At 47.1% G+C, this 23,368-nt stretch overlaps 1 long non-coding RNA gene across 1 annotated transcript; it reads right to left on the bottom strand.

Annotated features, from left to right (window-relative positions):
- Nucleotides 1-12,157: 12,157 nt before the first annotated feature.
- LOC110340727 lies at nt 12,158-20,034 on the bottom strand. Its single transcript, XR_002382524.2, has 3 exons — nt 19,743-20,034; nt 18,429-18,621; nt 12,158-12,398 (listed from the first exon to the last, which is right to left on the bottom strand). It is a non-coding gene; the product is annotated as an uncharacterized LOC110340727 (long non-coding RNA).
- Between the last annotated feature and the right edge of the window lie 3,334 nt (nt 20,035-23,368).

Raw genomic sequence — 23,368 nt, 5'->3', positions numbered from 1 at the left:
GAAGAGGGTGGCAGACTCCCGGTAGCTGCAGCTATAAACTGTTGTGTGACTTCTGGGGATTGAACCTGGGTCCTTTGGAAGAGAAGCTAGTGCTCTTAACTGCCGAGCCATCTCTCCAGCCCTACTATAATTTAAACATTGTTGAATAAAAAAAAAATGCAACCAGGTGTGGTGGTCCCTGCCTCAGAACTCAGGAGGCAGAGGCAGACAGATCTCTGTGAGTTTGAGGCCAGCCTGGTCTACAGAGAGAGTTACAGGACAGCCAAGGCTACACGAGAAACCCCGTCTTGAAAAACAAAACAAATTAAAAAGAATAAAATGTCACGAGGCAGTGGAAAGGAGCTTGAAGTGGGGAGAAATGTCAGGAAACAGATGCTACAGGGCCTTAGAGGCCTTTAAGTCGGCGAAGATGTGAATTTGCTTTTGCACTTGCCAAGACCACTCCCTGTACTTGCTGACCCCTGTTTTCCTGATCTGTAGGGCTGGGCATAATAATGCACATCTCACAAGACAGCTGAGAGGATTAAAAGGCTCAAGAGCGAGGGGCCCACACGCAGGACACACGCACACTCAGGACACATGCACACTCAGGACACACGCACACTCAGGACACACACACACTCAGGACACACGCACATGCAGGAGTGCAGGACAAATGTAAGAGCCTTGCAAGGGAAAGCAGCAGTCTGCTTGGGAGTGGTGCCTACAGGGTTAATCAAGCCTGTCTCAAAAGCAGCTGCCTGCCCGGAGCTGCTGGATGGTGAGGGATGGGAGGCAGGCTGTTATGTTTTAGGGATGCTGTACTTCTATTAAGCAATCACCCTGTTTATGTCACTGCTAATTGAAGTAAATTGCTTTCTGCAATCAAATCGGGAAGTCCTTCCTTCCGATCATGCAGGGACTTGGACTCCGGTTCCTAGTTTCCAGTATTTAGTCTGACTTGAGTCTTGCCCTTTAATTAATTGCGTACATTCCACCAATTTCTTTAAACATGCAATTGGTTTTGTTGTTGAGTCGTCAGTGTGGTGAGCTGATTCTGAAATTGCCCTGCAGGGTAGGAAATGTTCCCTCTCCCCTCCTTTTACTGCCCCCCACCCCAGTCTGAGCAGGATGCTGGGGGTGCTGGGCTTTGAGCTTGAGGGCAGATGTGAGAGGGGAAAGTAGCTGAAGATACGATCAATGTCTGTCTGGGATTCTCTTGGTTCTCCCCTGGTCCCTCAGGCTATCGGTGTTGCTGGGTGTGGGGGTGTGAGCATCGGATCCTTCGGTACTCCCTGCGCCTCTGCTTTTGTAAGCTACACAGGAGGAGCCAGGGCCAGGCAGGTAGAGAGCAGGGCAGTCAGAAGGGCATAGAGAGTCCCCTAGTTCTCTGATGGGTGTCACCACTTAACCCATCCCAACTCTGTCACAGCCCTGGGCAGAGGATGCTTCACTAATCAGAACAAGATAGTCAGCCTGGACCACTCTAGGGAGAATCTGAGGAGTAGTAGGCAGTCAGGCCAGAGCTCCGGTTGCAACCCTGCCCACTCCTTGTCGCCATCATAGGCAGAAGATAAGGGGGAAGCGTCTGATGGCAGACCTAACTGTCAGCTACCCCAGAAAGCCTCTCAGTTTTTTCCCAGGAAATCAAGACAGTAGTAGAAAATGTTTCCGTTGTTCATTTCTGCCGCTAAAAAGAAAGCGAAGATCATCTATGAGGATCGGTGTTGGGTGTCACACCTTGAGCTATGTAGGTAATAGGTTGTTGTGGACTTAACCCCGTGTCCTGCAGAGGACATTCTTCAAAGCTTGCTCAGTGGCTGCTCCCCATGGCCTGTTGTCTGATTGGCAGGGATCACCCCTCTCCCATGCCCATAGCGGTGCAAGCTGGAAGAGAAGGAAGACATCAGCCATCTTTCCGCTGTGAAGGAAAGCCACCGTTCCTGAGGGGTTCTAGAGAATGCCTTTCTGAGCAGCCAAGGCTGCGGAAGCTGTGCAAGGCTGGTTCACATGGGCAGAGATGTCTATGGGCATGGATGTCCTTGGCCTCTTGCCCTTGTCAGGCAGCACGGGGGTTGATGCTCTTCACATGGGAAAGGACAGCAAGGCAGAGAGAAAGCAAAGGCTGGGGAGAGCAGATTCCCAAATGTTCAGCTTGCTCTGGCGACTTGGTCACAGTGACATAACATGAGCAGGTTGGTGGGAGCCTTCCCCCGAGTGTGAGAAATATGGGAAGTGCATTGTGCATGAGGGAAAGTAAAAAATAAGACAGATGTGGAGGATGGGTATCCAGCAGCTGGAACAATGTCCATATAAAATATTCCTTTCCTCTGGCTGATTGCCTAGGGATCTGGGTTGGCAGAGGCTCATAACAGGCTGGCTTAGGTGCAAAAGGAAGTGTGCTCCTGGACACTGGGATCCTCTGGGAAAGAAGCTTCTGGAAGCTGCCCCTGTTTTCCCCCTAGGACACCGTGGCACGGCTGGTTCCTCTGGGCATTTGCCTAACTTTACTGTCTCCAATAAGGAGGCGGCAGAGACCATCTTGCATCCCTTAGTTCCAACTCCAGTGTGTAGCTTAGACTGGCATAGGGTCGTATATTCCAGCCCAGCACTGGGCAGGGGTCAATCCAGCAGAACAAGGCAGTGCATGCCTTTAATCTAGGCATTTAGGAGGAAGAGGCAGTTAGATGTGGTCTACATAGTAAGTTCCAGGGCAGCCAGAGTTATAGAGTGAGACCCTGTCTCAAAAAAATATATAAATAAAATAAGTAAATAAAAAGATAAAGCAAGCCGGGCGGTGGTGGCGCACGCCTTTAATCCCAGCACTCGGGAGGCAGAGGCATGCGGATCTCTGTGAGTTCGAGGCCAGGCTGAACCTCCAAAACAATACAGAGAAACCCTGTCTCGTAAAACCAAAAAAAAAAAAAAAAAAAAAAAAAAAAGGATAAAGCAATTCTAAATTCCTGAGATGAGGGGTCTAATTGACACAGTATAGTTAATGGTTCCAATAGGATGTTCTAAAAGCAAAGGCCATTAGGACCCCAGCATTGTTTGTTTTTAGTTATTGTTATTTAAAATGTTTAGATTTGTTTATTTTATGTGTGTGGATATTTTGTCTGCATATATGTGTGTACACGTATATGAACTTCAGGTCCATGAACTTCAGAAGTGGGTATCAGAACTCCTGGAACTGGTGTTACGCATACTTGTGAGCCAGCATATGGGTGCTGGGAACTGAACCTGGGTCCTCCCCAAGAGCAGCCAGTGCTCTTAACCACCGAGTCCTCTCTCCAGCCCCAGGACACTGTGAAAGCTAGCCAGTATAGAGGGAGTTGGCACTTTAGTTCCAGCTTGATTTCTCTATGTCTGGCAACCAAAGTGTGAGCAACAAGGCCTAACCATCTAGCTCTGGTGAACAGCCAAGAGTGGCAATAGAATGTACTGTTTTGGAGGCCTCCGCGGCTTCCCTGACCAACATCTCTTAGGGAGGTATCTCATCTCTGGCAGGTAGATAGATAGATAGATAGATAGATAGATAGATAGATAGATAGACAGACAGACAGACAGATAGCCATATAGAAGATACCTAGAGGGGCTGGAGAGATGGCTCAGAGGTTAAGAGCACTGGATGCTCTTCCAGAGGTCCTGAGTTCAATTCCTAGCAACCACATGGTAGCTCACAGCCATTTATAATGAGATCTGGTTCCCTCTTCTGGCAGAATACTGTATGCATAATAAATGAAATAAACATTTTTAAAAAGCTTTAACAAGAAGATACCTAGATACATAGACATATAGATACATAGACAAAGAAATATGACAAAATATTTACAATTGTCAAATTTAAGTGATTGCTATATGTATGTTCAGATCTTTTTCTTCTCAGATTTTCTATATATTTATAATTTTTATAATGAAAATTGGGAGCAATTAAATGAAATTTGAATTACCACTCTAAACTGATAAGTATGGGTTGTGAGGCATTACATACTTTTTTTCCGTATTTGTTTTTTCTTTTTGAGACATGGCCTTACTGCAGTATGGCCTTACCCTAAAGTCATGGCAATCCTGCTTCTCTAGCCTCCCAAGTTCTGGGATTATAGGCATGAATAGCCATGCCTGGTTTGCACAAATATTTTGTGACTAAATGTTCTTATCTATAATATGAAGATATTCTGGAGATTTAGGTAATCAATTCTGTAATGTAACGAGACATAAATCACAAGTATACAGAAGGTGGGTATTACCCACAACAATGGCACAAAGAAATACCACATGACTGCTCTATTAGCATCACCCTCTGATGGAGGCTTCTCCATCAATCAGCAAATTACCCCTGAAGGCACATCTGGACTCCCTGTCTCCTTCTAGACACAATCTCTGCCCCATATGCCACCTTGTGACCTGGGAGGCTAATCATGGAAACTTGCACACTGAGGTCCCTGATCCCTCTGGTTTCCAGCTAGACTGGGCCAAAAGGAAGCACATAGCAACAACGACCTCAGTGGGTGACCATTCCCTCATCCTGTCCCTTCACGCCTGTGAATGTAAAGGCTCCCCTAGGACACTGCACTGTCCCTTGTGGTTTTTCTTTTAACGTTTATAAGTTTGCAGAATCACTATGTACCTAGTGCCTACCAGAACCCTTGCTGGCATGTGATATACTCCATGCCTATACTTTTTCCAGGCCCTGGGAAGTGTCACATTTAATGAAACACATACAGTCCTGCTATGAAGTAATCATTTTGTACACTGTAAAGATTTAACACTCAAATTGGTTTAATAAAAAGCTGACTAGCCAGTAGCCAGGGAGGAAGTGTAAGTGGGGTGACCAAACTAATGTTACTTGGAAGAAGAGGGGCAGAGTCAGAGTGAAACACACACACACACCAGCAAATGTAGAGGAAGCAGGCCGTGTAGAAAGTGAGGTAACAAGTCATGAGCCACATGGCAGAGGGCAGATAGGAAATATGGGTTAATCTAAATGTAAGAGTTAGCTGGTAACAAGCTTGAGCTAACAGCAGCCCAGCATATATAATTAATGTTAAGCCTCTTTGTGGTTATTTGGGAACTGGCTGGCAGGAAAGAAAAGTTCGCCTACACAGTTCCTTTGCCCAACTTGTCCCCTTGAGGCTTTCCAGGATGAGTCTGAGTTCTCTACTCTGCAGAACCAGTGCATATGGAGGAGCAGGCCAGCACCTGTTTCCCCATTCACTCAACACAAATGGAGAAATCCCATTGTCTTTAGATCCACCAGACGGACACCTTGGCAGCTCTCCATTCTTTGCTCTGCATGTCTAAGGATGTGAGAGCTCAGTGGAGCCTCTTTGAGTGTCTGAAGCACACTGACAACAAATGCACGAATGTGCTCACTCACGTGTTGAACAGTTCCCCGTGCAGCATGAGGCATCAGTTTGGTGCTGGGAAGAGTTCAGAAAACACAACTCACAGACAATGGGATTAGATCATAGTCTACTCAACTATTTCTTTAAATAGTCTTTAAATATCTGAACAATTGACCCACATGAGTGAGGACCTTTGGGGAAACAGGCTCATAAACATGGGGCCTTGTTTTATGTTTATCCTAAAACTGGTTTTCTCACACCCTCTGGAGGCATGAAGACTTGAATTGTGGGCAGGAATTATTCACAATAGTAAACAGTTCCCATCCTAGTCCTACCGAACTCGTGCAGTGAAAGACGTCAAGCATTCTGTGCTTTCCGTTTGGGGAATGTGTCCATGATAGGACCTGACCTTTCTGTGGCGACACCAGGGATACAATAATGAACCTTGAGTTGGCCTGGTGTCTCACAGTGGGTGCTCTCAGAGAGCACTGTTTTCTCTTACACAGCCCAACAGCATAAAGGAAAAAAATCCTTCTCTAGGATCCAGCAACGGGAACCAACTAGAGAGATGGTTTCACTTGGGTCCCATCCCTTGGTGTGACACATTGGCTTTGAGGTTGCCATTTCAGTCTCTAAGCATGAATACAATTCCAAACGCCTCTCTACGCTCATGGGGCAAACAATAAACTACATGATGTCCCGGGAACTAGCTCACGATACAAGAGTGTAGAAGAGGGAGCGTGGTGGTTTGAATAGGTATGGCCCCATACCTATTTGAATGCTTGACCTATTAAGAGGTGTGACCTTGTTGGAGGAAGTGTGTCACTGTGGGGGTGGGCTTTGAGGTCTCATATTCTCAAGCTATGCTGTGGGAACACCAGACCTTGAGCAGAGACCCACTTCCCCTTCTGCCTGGGAGTAGGCAGCTGTAAGACATGTTTACTAAAAACAATACAATGCCTGGGGGCATTAAGTTCCTGGAAAAGGCCTGCCCGCAGAAACCACCCTGAGCTCGACCTTGTCCAGAGACTAACCGCCTCTTCTGCCACGCCCAGATCAGTTTCTGGGGCAGAGCAGAACCAGCCAGGGTAGAGGAGAGAGCAGAAGCTTCTCTGGTGGGAGCCTTTCTTAGGAAGTTTTCTTGAACCTTTTTGGAGCCTGCTTAAAGTTTTCTTTACATCGTTGAACAAGTCTCTGTGTTGTCAATCCCCGACACCCTCCGCACGTTCTCGGACACAGGCCGTGCAGCAGACGCGACACTATGCCTAGTGTGGGACGAGGTTCACTTCCTGCTGCCCGTGGATCACAATGTAGAACTCTCAGCTCCTTCTTCTGCACCATGTCTGCCTGCAGGCCACCGTGTCTCGCTATGCTAATGGGCTGAACCTCTGAACTGTAAGTCAGTCCCAATAATAAAATGATTTCCTTTATAAGAGTTGCCATGGTCACAGTGTCTCTTTGCAGCAATAGAAGCCGTAACTAAGGCATTTTGTAAGAATTTTTAAAATTTATTTTTGAAGATTATTTCATTGGTGTGTGTGTGTGTGTGTGTGTGTGTGTGTGTGTGTGTGTGTGTGTGTAAGCACACAAAGTCCAGAAGAGGCAGAGGCAGAAGCAGGCAGATCTCTGTGAAATCAAGGTCCCAGCTCACCTCACAAGTTTAGACCACCTAGCGCTACATAATGAGATCCTGTCTTTAAAACACAAGGAAATTAGAGGGGGAGGGAGGAGAATAGTTCAGTTCCCCACAGCTGGAATTACAGGAGGTTGTGAGCCACCTGATTGGGTGCTAAGAACTGAGCTCTGGACATCAGTAGGAAAAGTACACTTTCTTAGGCCCAAATGAGAGTTTCCTTACAACACCCTGGTCCGGGACAAGCCTTGAGCTGTGGATTATCAATAAAATCCACCTTTACAGATAAAAGCCTTGAAGTCTAAGAAAATATTTTCCTAAGGTCCTACAGTTTGCACATGGGACTCAGGTCTGAATTAGTTTGAAACACCCTACTTGCATCCCTGATGGCTGACAAAGCCAAAGACGCATCTTCTTGTTGCACAGACTTGGCACAGGTGAGTGGGGACAACTAAGGAAGGTGCTGCCTGCTCAGACAAAGCCTCACAAGAACCTTGGTTCTTAGTTGCAGTGTCTAGAACAATGTCTGGCCTAATTACAATGAAAGAGCAAATTGTAGCCAGACATGGTGGCCCATCCTGTAATCCCAGAACTTGGGAAGTACAGGCAGGAGGGTCAAGAGTTCAATCTCAGTTTCAACTACATAAAGAGTTCAAAGCCATCCTAACCTCCCACTTGAGACCTGTCTTGAAAAAAAAAAAAAAGAGGAATTTATTAGTGGTCATTTGTTGCTTGACCGGAGACATGTTCAGGTCTTAATTCTGTGGGTCATGGTTGCAGAGAAAGTGAGGAAGTGTTCCAGAAGCCACACGAGACAAACAGGCCTAGCTCTCAGGAAAAGCAATGGGCCTGGGCATCCTCAACCCTGAGCGTCCATGAAGAAAGAGCCTAGGAGGCGGTTTGACGGATAAAGACACTTGCCATGCAAGTGTGAGGACTGGAGTTCAAATCCCCAGAATCCACATGAAAGATAAGTTAGGCATGACTGCACTTGCCTATAACCCCAAAACTGAGAGGCAGAAGCAGATGGATCCCCAAAACCAGTCAACTTAGTCTGGCTAAAATGATAAGCTTTCAGTTCAGTGAGAGATTCTGCCTCAAAGGAAAAGGTGGAGAGTTGGGGAGACATTGGAGGCCCTCCTCTGGCCTTTGCATATAGATGTATAAATGTGTATGCTCACTACAGAGAGAGACAGAGACACACGCAGAGAAAGTAAATTTAAATGTATCTATGTGTCTACATATGTATGTATGTATGTATGTATGTTTATATGTATGTAAAAGAGCCAACAAAAGAAGTGTGGGGGAGGTTCTAGGAAAGGGAGAAAACAGAGATCCACAGAGAGATGGAGAGATACTCTCAGGCTGACTAGACAGACACTCCAGCCTCCATTCTCCTGCTTCTCCACAAGTCCCAAAATCTGGGAGAATGATGGCAGGACAGCCTTCGCTTACCACCAGCCGGGGCTGAGTCCTGCTTCCCACGCCCCACCCCACCACACCCCACCCAGAAGAATGCTTTCTTGTGCTGGCTGTGTGGTACCCCACAGGCAAGGAAGACACTTAAGGTTCCCTAGGGGCAGATGGCTTTGTGGTTAGAGCTGATGACAATGGGGTTGGAGCAGGGAGGAGGCCTGGGTCTTTTCAGAATTTCTCTTGACTTTTTTTTCATGAGTATTTTTGTCTCAAAGCACTAAGTTTGGCCTAGTCACTGATGTGTCACTTGGTCCTTTTCTGACTCTGGAGGCAGACCATTCTGGTGGACTTGTGAATTGTGGCGGAACCCACAGCCCCAGGGTAACCCTTTGAGTTGGTTTAGTTGATCCTGCTGCCCACAGGGCTGCCTCCGCCTGCCTCAGAGCTCTGCCGCTGTAGCTGGATGCTGTGGGAAAGTGCAGCTAAGGCAGTGGGACTTCCAGGTCTCTGTGTCGTGGCTCTTCCCTCTGAGGGGGGTTTGTTTAACAGTGTCTCAAGGTATAGCCCTGAGTGTCAGAGTTAAAGTTGTGTGTCACCAGACAAGCAGGACACTGGGGCTTTTATTTGGGGTTTTAAGACACTGAAACCTGTTCCCCTTTCCTTTCCAGTGTCTCAAACCAGTCATTTGAATGTCCTCTTTTTCAATATAATTGTTACATTCACACACACAAGCACACATACATATGTATATTGTGTTGGGGGGGCAGACAACCCAGTGGAGTTAGTTCTTTCCTTCTCCCATGTGGTCCCCAAGATCAAACTTAGGTGGTCAGTCGGGGTGGCAAGTGTCTTAACCAGGCAAGCTTTCTCACTGGCCTGAGCTTTCCTTCTTTGGGATGAGAGCACATCCTGTGTGTGATGGGAGTGCTTCTCTGAGCGTCAGGAAAGATGACTAAGTTGTTAAAGGTACATGATGCTCTTGCCAGGGACCCAAGTTCAATTCCCAGCATCAGGAAACTCACAAGTGCCCGTAACTCCACACTTTCCTAGCTTCTGTAGGCACATGCACTCACTAAATTAATTGATTAATTAATCAATTATATAATTAATTAATTATATAAAAGCCTTATTTTTTTTAAAGAAAGATATTGAAGAAGATGCCAGAAGATGGAAATATCTCTTAAGCTCATGGATTGGTAGGATAAATATTGTGAAAATGGCCATCCTACCAAAAGCAATGTACTGGTCAAAAACTTCATATGAAACCACAAAAGTCCCAGGAGATTAAAAAAACAACCCTGAATAATAAAAGGACTTCTGGAGGTATCACCATTTCTGATTTCAAGTTGTATTACAGAGCTATAGTAATAAAACAACATGGTATTGTTATTAAAAACACACACACAAACTCACACACACAGGTTAATCAGTGGAATAGAATTGAAGAGCAGACATATCCTATGAATACTTAGTTTTTGGAAAATAATCCAAAAATACACATTGGAGGAAAAAACAGTATCTTTAACAAATGATGCTGGCCAAACTGGATAGCTGCATGTAGAAGAATGAAAATATGTATCACCTTTGCACAAAACTCAACTCCAAATGGACCGAAGACCTCGGCATAAGGTGACATGCCCTGAATCTGACAGAAGAGAAAATGGGGAATAGGTTTGACCTCCTTGGCACAAGAAAGAACTTTCTGAACAGGACACTGGCAGCACAGCTACTAAGAGCAACAATTAATAAATGGAATTTTGCCACATGGTGGTAGCCCATACCTTTAATCCCAGCACTTAGGAGGCAGAGGCAAGTGGATCGCTGAGTATAAGGTGAACCTTTGTCTAAAGAGTGATTTTCAGGATAACAAGGGATACACAAAGGAACCCTGTCTCAAAAAAACAAACAAAATGATGATGATGGTGATAAATGGGCTTCATGAAACGGAAAAGTCTCTCTACAGTAAAGCATATACCATCATTTGAACAATGTGGCAGTCTACAAAATGAGGGGAAAATCACCACCAATTTTACATCTGACAGAGGGTTGGTATCTTGAATATACAAAGGAACTGAACAACAAGAAAAAAATAACCCAATTTAAAAATGGAGTACAGAACAAAACTCTTGAGTTCTCAAAAGATGAAACACAAACCGGGCGTTGGTGGCGCATGCCTTTTATCCCAGCACTCAGGAGGCAGAGGCAGGCGGATCTCTGTGAGTTTGAGACCAGCCTGGTCTACAGAGCAAGTTCCAGGACAGCTTCCAAAACAATAGAGAAACCCTGTCTCAACCCCCCCCCAAAAAGAAACACAAATGTCTAAGAAACACCTTTAAAAATTCAACATCCTTAGCCCTCAAGGAAATGCAAGTTAAAACCATTTTTCGATTTTATCTCACCCCGGTCAGAATGGCCAACATTGATAAAACAATTGACAGTTGGTGCTGCCGAGGATTCAGGGAAGGGGAACGTGCTTTGCTGGTGGAAGTGCCAACTGGTAGAGCCACTAAGGAACTCAGTGTGGCATTTCCGCAGAACCCTGGAAATAAATCTACCATGAGATCTTGGGTGGACACCCAAAGGACTCTACATCTTACTACAGAAATATTTGCTCATCCATGTTCATTTTTTCCTGTGGCTCATAATAGCCAGAAATTGGAAACAGCCTAGATGTCCATCATCTGACAAATGGGTAATGAAAATATTGTACATTTATACAATGGATTATTATTCAGCTGTTACAAAAAATAAAACTGTGAAATTTTCAGGTAAATGGATGGAGCTAGAAGCAATCAAGCTGAGTGAGGAAACCCAGATCCAGAAAGACAGATATTATATGTTTTTCTTATACGTGGATGTTGTCTTTTTAATCTTTGGATTTACATGTTTCAGTTAGAATAACCACAGAGGTTGAGTAGCTGGTCAGGGACCGGTGGGGAGGAGGGCATCTTCTGAGAAGGTGGAATCCAACAATGGTGGCACAGAGAGGTACAGGGGAATCGGGACTAGGAGGACTAACAAGGAGGGGAGGAGAAGCAGGGTAAAGCACAGGTCACACCAGACACAAGCCCAACACAGACACAGGGAGACGGGGACACACACACACACACACACACACACACACACACACACACACACACACGGGAAGCGGGGTAAAGCACAGGTCACACCAGACACAAGCCCAGCACAGACACAGGGAGATGGACACCACACACACACACACACACACACACACACACACACACACACACACACACACACACACACAGCCCAGAAGCTATTTACAATTGACACTTTCTGGGAGAGGGGAAATCATCATTGTTTTCCAATGGCACTCCACATACACTAGGTATATCAACAACACTCTAGGGAAGGCCCAGGAATAGTTTACCAACATGAAAAGAACTCCGTGGTTTTGTGTGCGTGTGTTTATTGTTTGACTATTATTTTGTCTTACAGACTTTTTGTTGTTTATTTTTATTTCTTTTCCCTTTTTGTGGGGGGAGAGAAAATGAAGTTGGATGGGTAGAGAAATGGGAAGGATCGGGGAGGAGTTGGGGAGGAGAGAGAATATGATTAAAATATCTCTTATGAAAAAATTTAAGTAATAATAAAAAGGAAACAAAACCAAAACAAAATGTGTTTAGATCAGGCATGATGGTACATGCCTTTTTTCCTAGCACTTGAGAGATAGAGGCATCTGAAGTCAGCCTAGGCTACACAATTGGTCCTGTCTCAAAAACAAACGGCAATAAAAGAAGATACGACCACATTTATAAGAAGATTCTATTTTCTACCTGGTTATTTATTGTAAGTGCACAGAAATTCCGTTGGATAGAAATTGTGTAGAAAAGCAAATTATGGTTTCAAGCACCATGCAGCCGTTTTACAGAGCTCTCCTTAGTTCAAATGCCCGAGTTGCATATTCTTTGGGGTTTCTGTCCGGTTCATCATCAGTCTGAAGGCAGTGCTGTCTTCCATCCCTCCTTCTGGAAGATCTGGGGTGTGCAGAGACAATGCTAGTCCTGTAGGTTCAAAAGAAAACAGTGTGTAACACTGAGTTCAAAATAGCGGCATGCATTTTAAATGAATTCACTTGAGTGTCAGAGTGGTCATCATCCAAATATACACACCAGACATAAAACCAAGATAGAACAACAGGTATAAACTCCATTCATGAAGCAGACCCCACACATCCTTCTGAGGAGCGTTCAGAAGCTGCCCATTAACTCCGGTTCCCAGATGGCAGAGGTGGTGTCCTCTCTACATCAGCACATCTCTGGCTGTGAGGAGGTTGAGGGTTGGCCTCTCCACATCAGCACATCTCTGGCTGTGAGGAGGTTGGAGGTGGTGTCCTCTCCACATCAGCACATCTCTGGCTGTGAGGAGGTTGGAGGTGGTGTCCTCTCCACATCAGCACATCTCTGGCTGTGAGGAGGTTGAGGGTTGTCCTCTCTACATCAGCACATCTCTGGCTGTGAGGAGGTTGGAGGGTTGTCCTCTCTACATCAGCACATCTCTGGCTGTGAGGAGGTTGAGGGTTGTCCTCTCTACATCAGCACATCTCTGGCTGTGAGGAGGTTGGAGGGTTGTCCTCTCTACATCAGCACATCTCTGGCTGTGAGGAGGTTGGAGGGTTGTCCTCTCTACATCAGCACATCTCTGGCTGTGAGGAGGTTGGAGGGTTGTCCTCTCTACATCAGCACATCTCTGGCTGTGAGGAGGTTGGAGGTGGTGTCCTCTCTACATCAGCACATCTCTGGCTGTGAGGAGGTTGAGGGTTGTCCTCTCTACATCAGCACATCTCTGGCTGTGAGGAGGTTGAGGGTTGTCCTCTCCAAGTCAGCACATCTCTGGCTGTGAGGAGGTTGGAGAGTTGTCCTCTCTACATCAGCACATCTCTGGCTGTGAGGAGGTTGGAGGTGGTGTCCTCTCTACATCAGCACATCTCTGGCTGTGAGGAGGTTGGAGGGTTGTCCTCTCCACATCAGCACATCTCTGGCTGTGAGGAGGTTGGAGGTGGTGTCCTCTCCACATCAGCACATCTCTGGCTGTGAGGAGGTTGAGGGTTGTCCTCTCTACATCAGCACATCTCTGGCTGTGAGGAGGTTGGAGGTGGTGTCCTCTCCAAGTCAGCACATCTCTGGCTGTGAGGAGGTTGGAGGGTTGTCCTCTCCACATCAGCACATCTCTGGCTGTGAGGAGGTTGGAGGGTTGTCCTCTCTACATCAGCACATCTCTGGCTGTGAGGAGGTTGGAGGGTTGTCCTCTCTACATCAGCACATCTCTGGCTGTGAGGAGGTTGGAGGGTTGTCCTCTCTACATCAGCACATCTCTGGCTGTGAGGAGGTTGGAGGTGGTGTCCTCTCTACATCAGCACATCTCTGGCTGTGAGGAGGTTGAGGGTTGTCCTCTCTACATCAGCACATCTCTGGCTGTGAGGAGGTTGAGGGTTGTCCTCTCCAAGTCAGCACATCTCTGGCTGTGAGGAGGTTGAGGGTTGTCCTCTTGGCAGCTTCCTCTCCTTTTTCTGAGAGTCATGGAGTTTAGAATCAAAGGCTTCTGAGAAAGCCACAGTAACGTGAAGAAAATAAGTAGCCCATCCCCTTGGGGCTCAGTGGAGGACTATGTGATTTGCACAATGAGCGAGACGTGTTGGAACTTGTTAAATGCAGCATTCATGCTGGCACCTAAGACCATTCCCAAGCCGTGGACCCTTAAAGCTGGCAAAGGTCTTAAATTCTGTGACTCCATAGTCCTTCAGTACACAAATACAATTAGCATGGTAGGAACTGGCTTTGCTCATCGAGGAAACTTCCTTTAAAACAATGTTTTTAATGTCCTTCAGCTCCAATTAAAAAACAAAACACCAACAACAAAAAGCTAAAGCAGGTGCTGCTACTGCTATGTAGGGCAGAGACAAGAGCCTATCCCCAGCATGCTGGAGTTCCCAGTCCCTGAGCCAACACCCTGCACACTCTCACCACAGGGCACTGACTCAGTCTATCCCTTCGTGTGAATTTGCTAGAACAAAATACACTAGACTGCATTGGTTAAACAGCAAACATTTCACCACAGTTCTGGGGACTACATTCAAAGATCATGGTAATGTCAGGGTGGTTTCCTGTGAGACCTCTCTCCTGCCTTGCTGGTGACCACTTCTTTTTTCTGTATCTTCCTGAAGCCCCTTACTAAGGATACCTACCCATTGACCTCCCTCTCCTATGACATCATGTAACTTCTGTTTCCTCCTTCTGCACTGTTTCCTACTACAGCCACAGTAAGGCCAAGGGTATGGGGTACAGAATTGCTTGCTAAGTAAGCGCTTTCGACAACCTGCGTTTAATCCTCTGAACCCAAGTATATGTGGGAGGAGAGAATCAGCTCCACAAAATTTTTCTTTGACCTCGTGAAACACAACCTCAAACAACATAAGAAGGAGGCAGGATGGGAGGAAGGGAGGGAGGGAGGGAGGGAGGGAGGGAGGGAGGGAGGGAGGGAGGGAGGGAGGGAGGAAGATCTTTAAAAAATGTTTGCTCTCCAGCCCTGAAAGAAAGCTTTTTAAAAGATAATTACATCAGAGGTCAGAACTTCGACCAATTTTTAGGGTATACAATTTTGTTCATATGTGTTCCCTTATTTATTTATTTGCTTGTTTGTTTGTTTTTTGCATAGAGAAACTAAGGCTTGGGCTGGAGAGATGGCTCAGCAGTTAAGAGATGGCTGCTCTTCCAGAAATGCAGAGTTCAATTCCCAGCAACCACATGGTGGCTCACAACCATCTGTAATGGGATCTGATGCCCTCTTCTGTCATGCAGGCATACATGCAGACAACACTGTATGCATAATAAATAAATAAATCTTTAAAAAAAAGAAAGAAACTGAGGCTTCAAAAAAGAAAACAATTTCTCCTAGCACACTTTGGAAGTTTGGGGTTAAGTCTACACGAAACAGAATATGTGGTTCTAAGCTCAAACTCTGCTGGATGCTGAGTGAGGTCCAAGACTTCACTCCCCTGACCTCTGCTCAGATCCTGCATTCCAGCCTCCAATGCTGGGGAATTGGCAGTGATCTCCCAGAGCACCCCGGGGAGTACACAGATTGGCAACGTGATTTTCCACTAGATTGGAGGGGATGAACTTGAATGCAGTCCACTTGGAAAATGTGACCTAAGCGCACGGGCCTGGGGAACGCTCATGAGGCATGGGAGACACTAAGGTTTCACACTCACAAGTGTCCGGTCTCTGGCTCTCAGGGCCTTGGAGGTTTGACTGTCAGAGATCTCAGGTACCAGCTCAGGGAACAGCTACAAGTGTGGTGTAGCCCAGTTATGAGGCAGGCCCGTTTCCCTTCCAGTCTTGCTGAGTCCAGCCTGTCTGTCCTTGTCCCTCCCTGGTGCCTCACTCGAAGCCTCTCTGTTCTCCAGAGCTGGAGAAGAAACCTCCCGGGCTTTGCAAAGGCTGCGCTGAACCTCTTCCCCCACTTGGTCAGCCCTGGTGTGTCACTCCTGAAGGAACTACAGAGAAGGGAAATGAAGGCTGAGGTTCTCCAAGGCTGCTTCAGGAGCCAAGCAGATCAAACGCGCGGTGCCGGCTCAGGGCTGGAATGTCCCAGGCTGTCTTTGCCCAAGTCCAGGAGCGGAAGCCATGACAGCTAAGGGGATTTGGGGAAATTCCTTCGTGCATTGTTACCAGGCAAAGGAAGTGGTTTAGAGTTGAGCTCTCAATTTCTGCCCTGGGGAACTGAAGCCAGTTTCCGACTCTGGAACTTTTTTTTTTCCTTTTGGTGGGAAATTGAAGGGAGTGCTTCAGGTCCTGAATGGAGAGGGGCCCCCAGATAGCCCCCACCCCCTTCCCAGAGGCTAAGGAGGCGAAGGGTCCACTGAGCCAGACAAAACAGACCCAGAATCTGTTCCCTTTCTTTTTCCTTCCACTTTGGGGCGGGTGGCTCAGAGCCGAGTCGAAGAAACAGAAACATTTTTTTTTCCAGGTCTGCTGGTATTTGCTTCTTGTACAATCAGCACAAGCAGATTAGAGAAATCAGTTGCATTTCTCAGTCCAGGCTTGTCCTCTGGGCTGGCCCTCCTCACAGTAGGTCTACGGGGTTCTATGACAGCCCCTGCCACACGGGAGAGATTCCTGGGCCTGTGTCTCGGCCATGGCTCCCCAGGCGGATGAATGTCACTTCACGGTCTCATTGACTGGCCAAGGAAGATGCACATGCGTCTGTGCGTGGGTGGAGCTGCCTACCTACATGTTTACATGTATGTCCAGACTCGTGTGAACTGCTGGCTTCCATCCGCCGCTGTCCTGGGGCTCCAGTCTTCTGGGCAGCAGTACTCCCGGGCCCGGGCAGAGGAGGAGGCTGGCCTTTCTGAGGCCAGTTTAGGTCCCCCTGGAGGCTCTTGCTAGAAGCCAGATATGAAGCTGTACCAGGCCGCTCCACCCAGGCCCTGCCAGGAAAGCCTTTCCCAGCAAGCTGCCTTTGAGGTGTGACATAAATCTTGCAGGGAAGGGAGGAATGTAGGCTCACGGGTCTTCCGGTTCCCACCCCTCCTTGGCTTAGAAAGCCAGGCTGTGTCAGTGTCGGGGAGACCTACTCAAGATCATCTGGACAGGAGGCATCCACCCCGGCCCTCCCCTCCCCCTCCCTTCTTTTCTTTCTCTCTCCTAACTGCCTTCCTTCTCTTCATTTTGTGCATAAAAGCAATCTTCAAGCACCGCTCCCCGATAATCTCAGTATATCCGACTCAGCTAAACCTGGGTTGGGAGGATTTGACAAGCCTCAGGCCAAGGACCACACTCTTTCCTTCGCTAACTCCGCCTCTGGGCTTTCAGAATGGCAGGGGGCTGATCTTTAACTGGACGCCCTTCCTTCTCTGGGGCTGGAGCCCAGGCAGGAGGCTGCGGCTGTGAAAGCCTTGAGAAGTGGAACTCGGGGTCACGTGTTAACCCACACATTCTATTTGGAAGAATTATGTCAAAGTTAAGAATGTATGAGGGGGTGTGTTCCATAGTAGTCTGTATCTATAAGATTTCTGGGAAAGACACAGACTCCCAATGTATAAAATATGAAATTTTCAAAGTCAACATTCCTAATGCCCAAGTACACTTTAGGACTATGAAATCTTCATGTACAATGATATGTTGTTATGAAATAAATCGTACTGAGCAGTTAGTTGTAAGAGGGCATTTTTATGTTCTATTTTTATTTCCACATGAGGTTTATTTTTGCTCTGACGTTTTATTATAATTTCTTCCTATGGTAGGTAAAGTGCTTGAGAAGTTGATTTAAACCACCCTGACTCTGTATGTACGTGTGTGTGTGTGTGTGTGTGTGTGTGTTTAATATTTGTTTAAGCTTTTATTGAGCTTGTCAAGCCAGTGTGCAAAAAAATGCAGCCCAAAAGCCCTTTTTCCTTTGGTGGTGCCTGGCCATTAATACTAGGTGGTGACAACAAGATTCTCACACACTTCAGATGGGGGATTATTCTGGGTTTTCAAGGAAATCTGAGCCACCAGTTTCAGAGACCTCTTACTGACTTAGTGGGATGACGAAGGGTGTCTCCACACTCAGCTGTCACTCAGTCAGCTCAGTTCCTGGGCTCCTTCCGGGCTGGCAGGGCCCTGCAGGCAGGGGCAATTTGCAGCATTAGTGGAGACCAGAGCTCGGAGTGGCCGCCCCTCCCCCAACCTGTGGCTTGGCCTCAGCCAGGGCCAGTTGAGCGGCTGCCTTCTATCCGCACAGAGGGAACTTTCCAGATCCACGGCAGGCTGGCTTCCCCCGGGTTAGGGCTGCCCAGTCTGAGCTGTTTATCATGGACAGCAGACCAACGTGGGATCACCTTTGAGGAAGTGAGTTGAGAGAGCCAATTGTGTGGCCTACGTGTCGGGGAGCCACGCTACCTACAAAATTTGGCCAAGGGGAAAAATAGAAAGTCAACATTTTCCAGCAGGCTGGGAAGGTGACTGAGTATTTCTGGAGCTCGGGGTTCTGGTGACATGGTCCTTGTGGGGGCGAGGCATAAAGGGGCGATGGTAGGGACATTGACTGACCTTTGCGAGGTTCAGAGGAGGAGGAATAAATGAGGGCGGAGCTTTCGCTGCGCCACACTGACAAGGAAGCTCATCAAATCTGACTTCGGGAGTCACTAGGCCCATCCTCATCCCCTGGAAGGAGGCTCGCCGATGATGGACTCAAAGCTTTCAAAGCGTGGTCCAGCCTCGAAGCATCAGCATCGCCTGGGAGCTGGTTCCAAACACAAGAACATATTCTTAGGCCTTAGCCCAGACCCGTGCAATCAGCAGCTCTGGGCTGTACCCCAACCGGAGGTCCTTGAGGAAGCCATGGGTTGGGGACCACTCTGAGAAGCAGACCAGTCAGTGGGGAAATCACTCAGTGGGGAAACTGAGATCTGGGGTGGAAAGGCAGGGGGAGTAACTCATCGCCAATTTGTCAATGGCAGCACTCACACAAACACATTCTATCAAGCTGGTTCCTACCTCTTCTTCTAGTTCAGGTGATCATGATCTTTGCACCCCACTAAAGGCCACAGTGTGTTCTCGTTGCCCCCCCTCCCCGGGTGGGGTGGGCAGCGCCTGGCCTCTAGTACCCTCACAAGAAACAAGCTGAGCACCCGAAGCAGGCTCTCCGTTGTTGGGAATCACAGTGCTTAGGAGGATTGTCCTCAGCTGGAACAAGTGTCCAGACCCCTCACCAGCTGTGGTCACCAGGCTCTGCTGAGCAGCAACACTCTGCTCCAGGTGACAATGTCCCTCTGGCACCAGTGATTGACCCAGCAGCCGTGGACGAGTCCTGTTTTTACTGTCTTGCTCGGTCTGCTTTCTTACAGTGCCCGGGGGTAGCACAGTCCAGAGAACTGGGCTTTCTCATGTCAATCATCAGTCAAGAAAAATGTTCCACATTCTTGCCCAAAGGCCAATGTGCCGGGATCATTTTTCTCAGTTGAGGTTGTCTTCCCAAATGACTCTAGTCTGTGTCAAGTTGATATAAAACTAAAACTAGCCAGTACAGGAACTTTTTCCACAAAGTGCAGATCATAAGTAGTTTAGGTCTAGCCTAACACTACTCAGGGGAGCCTTCTCAGAGGAGAAGCAGCCACAGACAATACATAGAGACATCAGCACAACTTTGTAACAGTGAAACTCTACTCTCCAATCAAGTGACCATCTTTCCAGCCAAGACGTACCAACTGCTGTGCTAGATTAATGCTTCTATTGTGGCATAGACCCATAGGAGACTGCAAGCCCCACCCCAGTCTCCTTAAATCCAACCCAGCACTCATCTGGCTGGGGGTCTTCATGATAACAATGCAAACACCGTGGGTCACATGTTCCTTAGTTACTTACTCTCTGTTCTCATATAGTTCATCTTTGGCTCACCAGCTACCCCTGAATCCTGGAAGAAGTCCCAAATCCAACATCTATAGGTGCCAGATGCTTCAGGCAACAGAAGAGCATGGCTAGGTATCTGTGAGGCCCGGGCATCCTCTAAGCTCAGGTCTGATGAGCTCGCAGCAGAAACGAAAGCCAGGAGGTGAGACAGCTCCACGAGGAAAACTGCTTGCTGAGCAAGCCTGACAACCTGAATTTGATTGCAACAGCCCACGGTGGAAGGAAGGAACTGACCCCGAAAGAATGCACACCTGCGCTCCGACGCAGGAATAAGAAAGCAATTTTTTCCCATAAAAGGAAAACTGGAAGGAAGCTTCACCACTTCAGATTACATACGAAGTTTCATATTATAAAAATCCACATTCTTTTCTTTTAAGTCACCGTAACAAATGTCTGAAAGAAACGACTTAAATGGGAAAGATTTACTTTGGCCCATGGTTTCAGAGGGATTTTATTCCATTGTGGTAGAGTCCACAGCGGCAAACATGGACATGGAACCTCCCATGTGGTGGCAGACCAGAAGGCAGAGAATAGCTTGAACCAAGGCAAGAGCTGCCTTCATTAACCTATTTTCAGCCCGACAGACCACAAGGCTGCCTGGTCTTCAAATCAGTACACTGGGGACAAGTCTTTGAGGGACCTGGAAACTGGTAGTTTGGTAAAATCTTGCCCCATCCTAGTAAGGTAAGCAACAACCTAGACTCAAATCTACCTTTCTTTCTTCTCTCTCTCTCTCTCTCTCTCTCTCTCTCTCTCTCTCTCTCTCTCTCTCTCTCTCTCTCTCATATTTTATTAATTATTTACTTATTTTGTTTTAAGATAGAGGGTTTCTCTGTGTAGCCCTGGTTGTCCTGGAACTCATTCTGTAGACCAGGCTGTCCTCAAACTCACAGAGATCCTTCTGCCTCTGCCTTCCGAATGCTGGGACCAAAGGTGTGCACCACTATACCTGGCTAGACTCAGCTGTTGTTGGGGATCTGGCACAGCTGATGTTATTGCTTTTCTAGTTCTTAGCTATATGAACTTCTCAAGTTGTAAAATGTCGCCTCCCCCTTTTAAGACTGCTAATTTTGATTTGTTGGGGGAAATTGTTATTTTAAATTAATGTACATAGGACATTAGGAGATGGCTGAATGGGTTAAGTGCTTACTGGGTAAGCATGAAGGCCTGAGTTTGGAATCCCTGTGACTCATATGAAAGCTGAGTGTGGCAGTGTGCACCTGTAACCCAACATAGGGATTGGGAATGAGATGGGTGTGTCCCTGGGGCTTCCTAGTCAGCCAGACTGAACAATCAGTGAGTTCCAGGTTCAGTGAAGAGACCCTGTCTTTAAAAAGAGATGGCTCAGGGGTTAAGAGCACTGGTTGCTCTTCCAGAGGACCCAGGTTCAATTCTCAGCACCCACATGGCAGCTCACAACCATCTATGACTCCAGTCCAAAGGATCTGATGCCCTCTTCTGAACTCCACAGGTACTGTGTGCACCACAGGCATTCAGGCAAACACTAATACACATAAGATAAAAATAAATAAAATCAGCCGGGCGTTGGTGGTGCACGCCTTTAATCCCAGCACTCGGGAGGCAGAGGCAGGCGGATCTCTGTGAGTTCGAGGCCAGCCTGGTCTACAGAGCGAGTTCCAGGACAGCCTCCAAAACAATATAGAGAAACCCTGTCTCGAAAAACAAATAAATAAATAAATAAATAAATAAATAAATAAATAAATAAATAAAATCTATGGCAGGTGTGGTGGCACACACCTTTAGCTCCACCGCAGAGACGAATAAGTTTGAGGTCAGCCTGGTCTATAGAGTGAGTACAAGGACAGCCAGGGCTACATAGAGAGACTGTCTTGAAAATAATATAAATAAATACATGATAATAAAAGCAATAAGGTAGCAAGTTGATCTCTGGCCTACACACATAGATCCAGTGGTACATATATGTGCACACAAACACCATGGGCAATAACAAAAAATCATATTCAATCCACAGGACTCTGAGGGCCACCTTGTCCTTTGAGCTATGACAACACTGGACTGTGAGCTTACTTGGGTCTGGTTGGCTCCTCAGCGAAGAACCCTGTGTCGATCCCTGAGCTCTTGCAACGGAAATGGAATCCAGCATGCACCAGGTGCGGGAAGAATGCTGAGCTGTAGCTCTGGGGTGCAGGCGGATGTGGCAAGTTGAAGCTGGCATCACCAACACGGCTCTCCACTCATGGGTACATCCGCTGGCTCCACAGAGGCATCCACCCGTGGCCGTGGTGTAGGTGAGAGGCTCTGCTAAAAGCCAGCAGTGATGGAGTCAGAATGTGGGTCGGGACCCAGGCTGCCCTTCTAGTATGTGCTGGGCACGGGAACACCCCGTCATGAATTGTAAGTTGTTGTACTGAACTAAAGAATATGTCCTCCTCAGTCACAGAGGCTGATGTGATTGATAGGAATGGTGTGGATCAGACAAATTCGCTCAGGGACGCTCAAATCCAGCAAAGGCTGAATCCTTCAGTTGTGGTACACATACATTCAGCAAACACTAATACGCATATAACAAAAGTAAATAAAATCTATGCTAGGTGTGGTGCACGCCTTTAGCCCCACCACTAGGGAGGCAGAGGCAGGTAGAGCTCTGTGAGTTTGAGGCCAGCCTGACATATACAGTAATTACCAGGACAACCAGGACTACATAGAAAGACCCTGTCTCAAAGTATATAGAACACTCTCCTTCCAGAGAGTGTGAACCCATGTGTGAAGATCAGGGCCAAGTACACACGATTTGACTGTGGCTGCCCCTCCACACTCATCTGTGGCAGCATTCCTGAGCCAAATGAAAGTGGGTAGTGGGTTATTCTGTGTTTGGTTTTAACTCAAGCCTCACCTGCTTCTGTTGGGGCAAGGCAACTCATGGTTAGTTAGTCCCTTAATGGTGAGCTGTTTGTCCGTCTCTCTATGGCCATTCGGAGTCAGCCTGTTTCTCATGTTATTACTACCAATAGGAGTCATTTCATTTTGGGAAATGACTTCATCTCCTCATGTGTCTCTTTTCCCAACTATAGAATGGGAACAATCATGATGCTTGCATTATTGGGCTCTTATAAGATCAGAATGAGAAATGCATTCATTTTTTCCTAAAGAAAAGTTATTTTGAGATAGATAGGGTCTTGCCATGTAGCCCAGGCTGGCTTCAAATTTGAATCCCTACCTTAGCCTTCTGAGTGATTACAGGCAAGCCATATCGTGCCTATTCTATTGTGAATACCAGTTTCTAGGTAATGGAGACAGCATAAAAATGAGGTAGGCAGCGCCCCTATTCTCAACATGATCATATTCTCCAGTGCATTCAGCAAACATCAGGCACCATGCTGATCTCATTGCTGGTGCTGTCTGATACAGATGTCCCTACCACCCAAATCACGAGGAGGCAGACAGATACAAGCCTAACCCATGGCTCCTCAGTCTTGCTGGGCAAACATGGTCTGAGCATCCATCCTTGTGGTATAAGGATGGTTCCAAGAGCCTACACCGCCTGAAACAGGCTTCCAGAGCACCTGGGTATAACACACTCACTGATTATCTGATGCTGC

This window comes from Mesocricetus auratus, unplaced genomic scaffold, assembly GCF_017639785.1.
Source record: "Mesocricetus auratus isolate SY011 unplaced genomic scaffold, BCM_Maur_2.0 Super-Scaffold_6730, whole genome shotgun sequence".
Classification (NCBI taxonomy): Eukaryota; Metazoa; Chordata; class Mammalia; order Rodentia; family Cricetidae; genus Mesocricetus; species Mesocricetus auratus.
The sequence above is the reverse complement of the archived record's forward strand: the minus strand, read 5'-3'. Positions and strand labels throughout refer to the sequence as shown.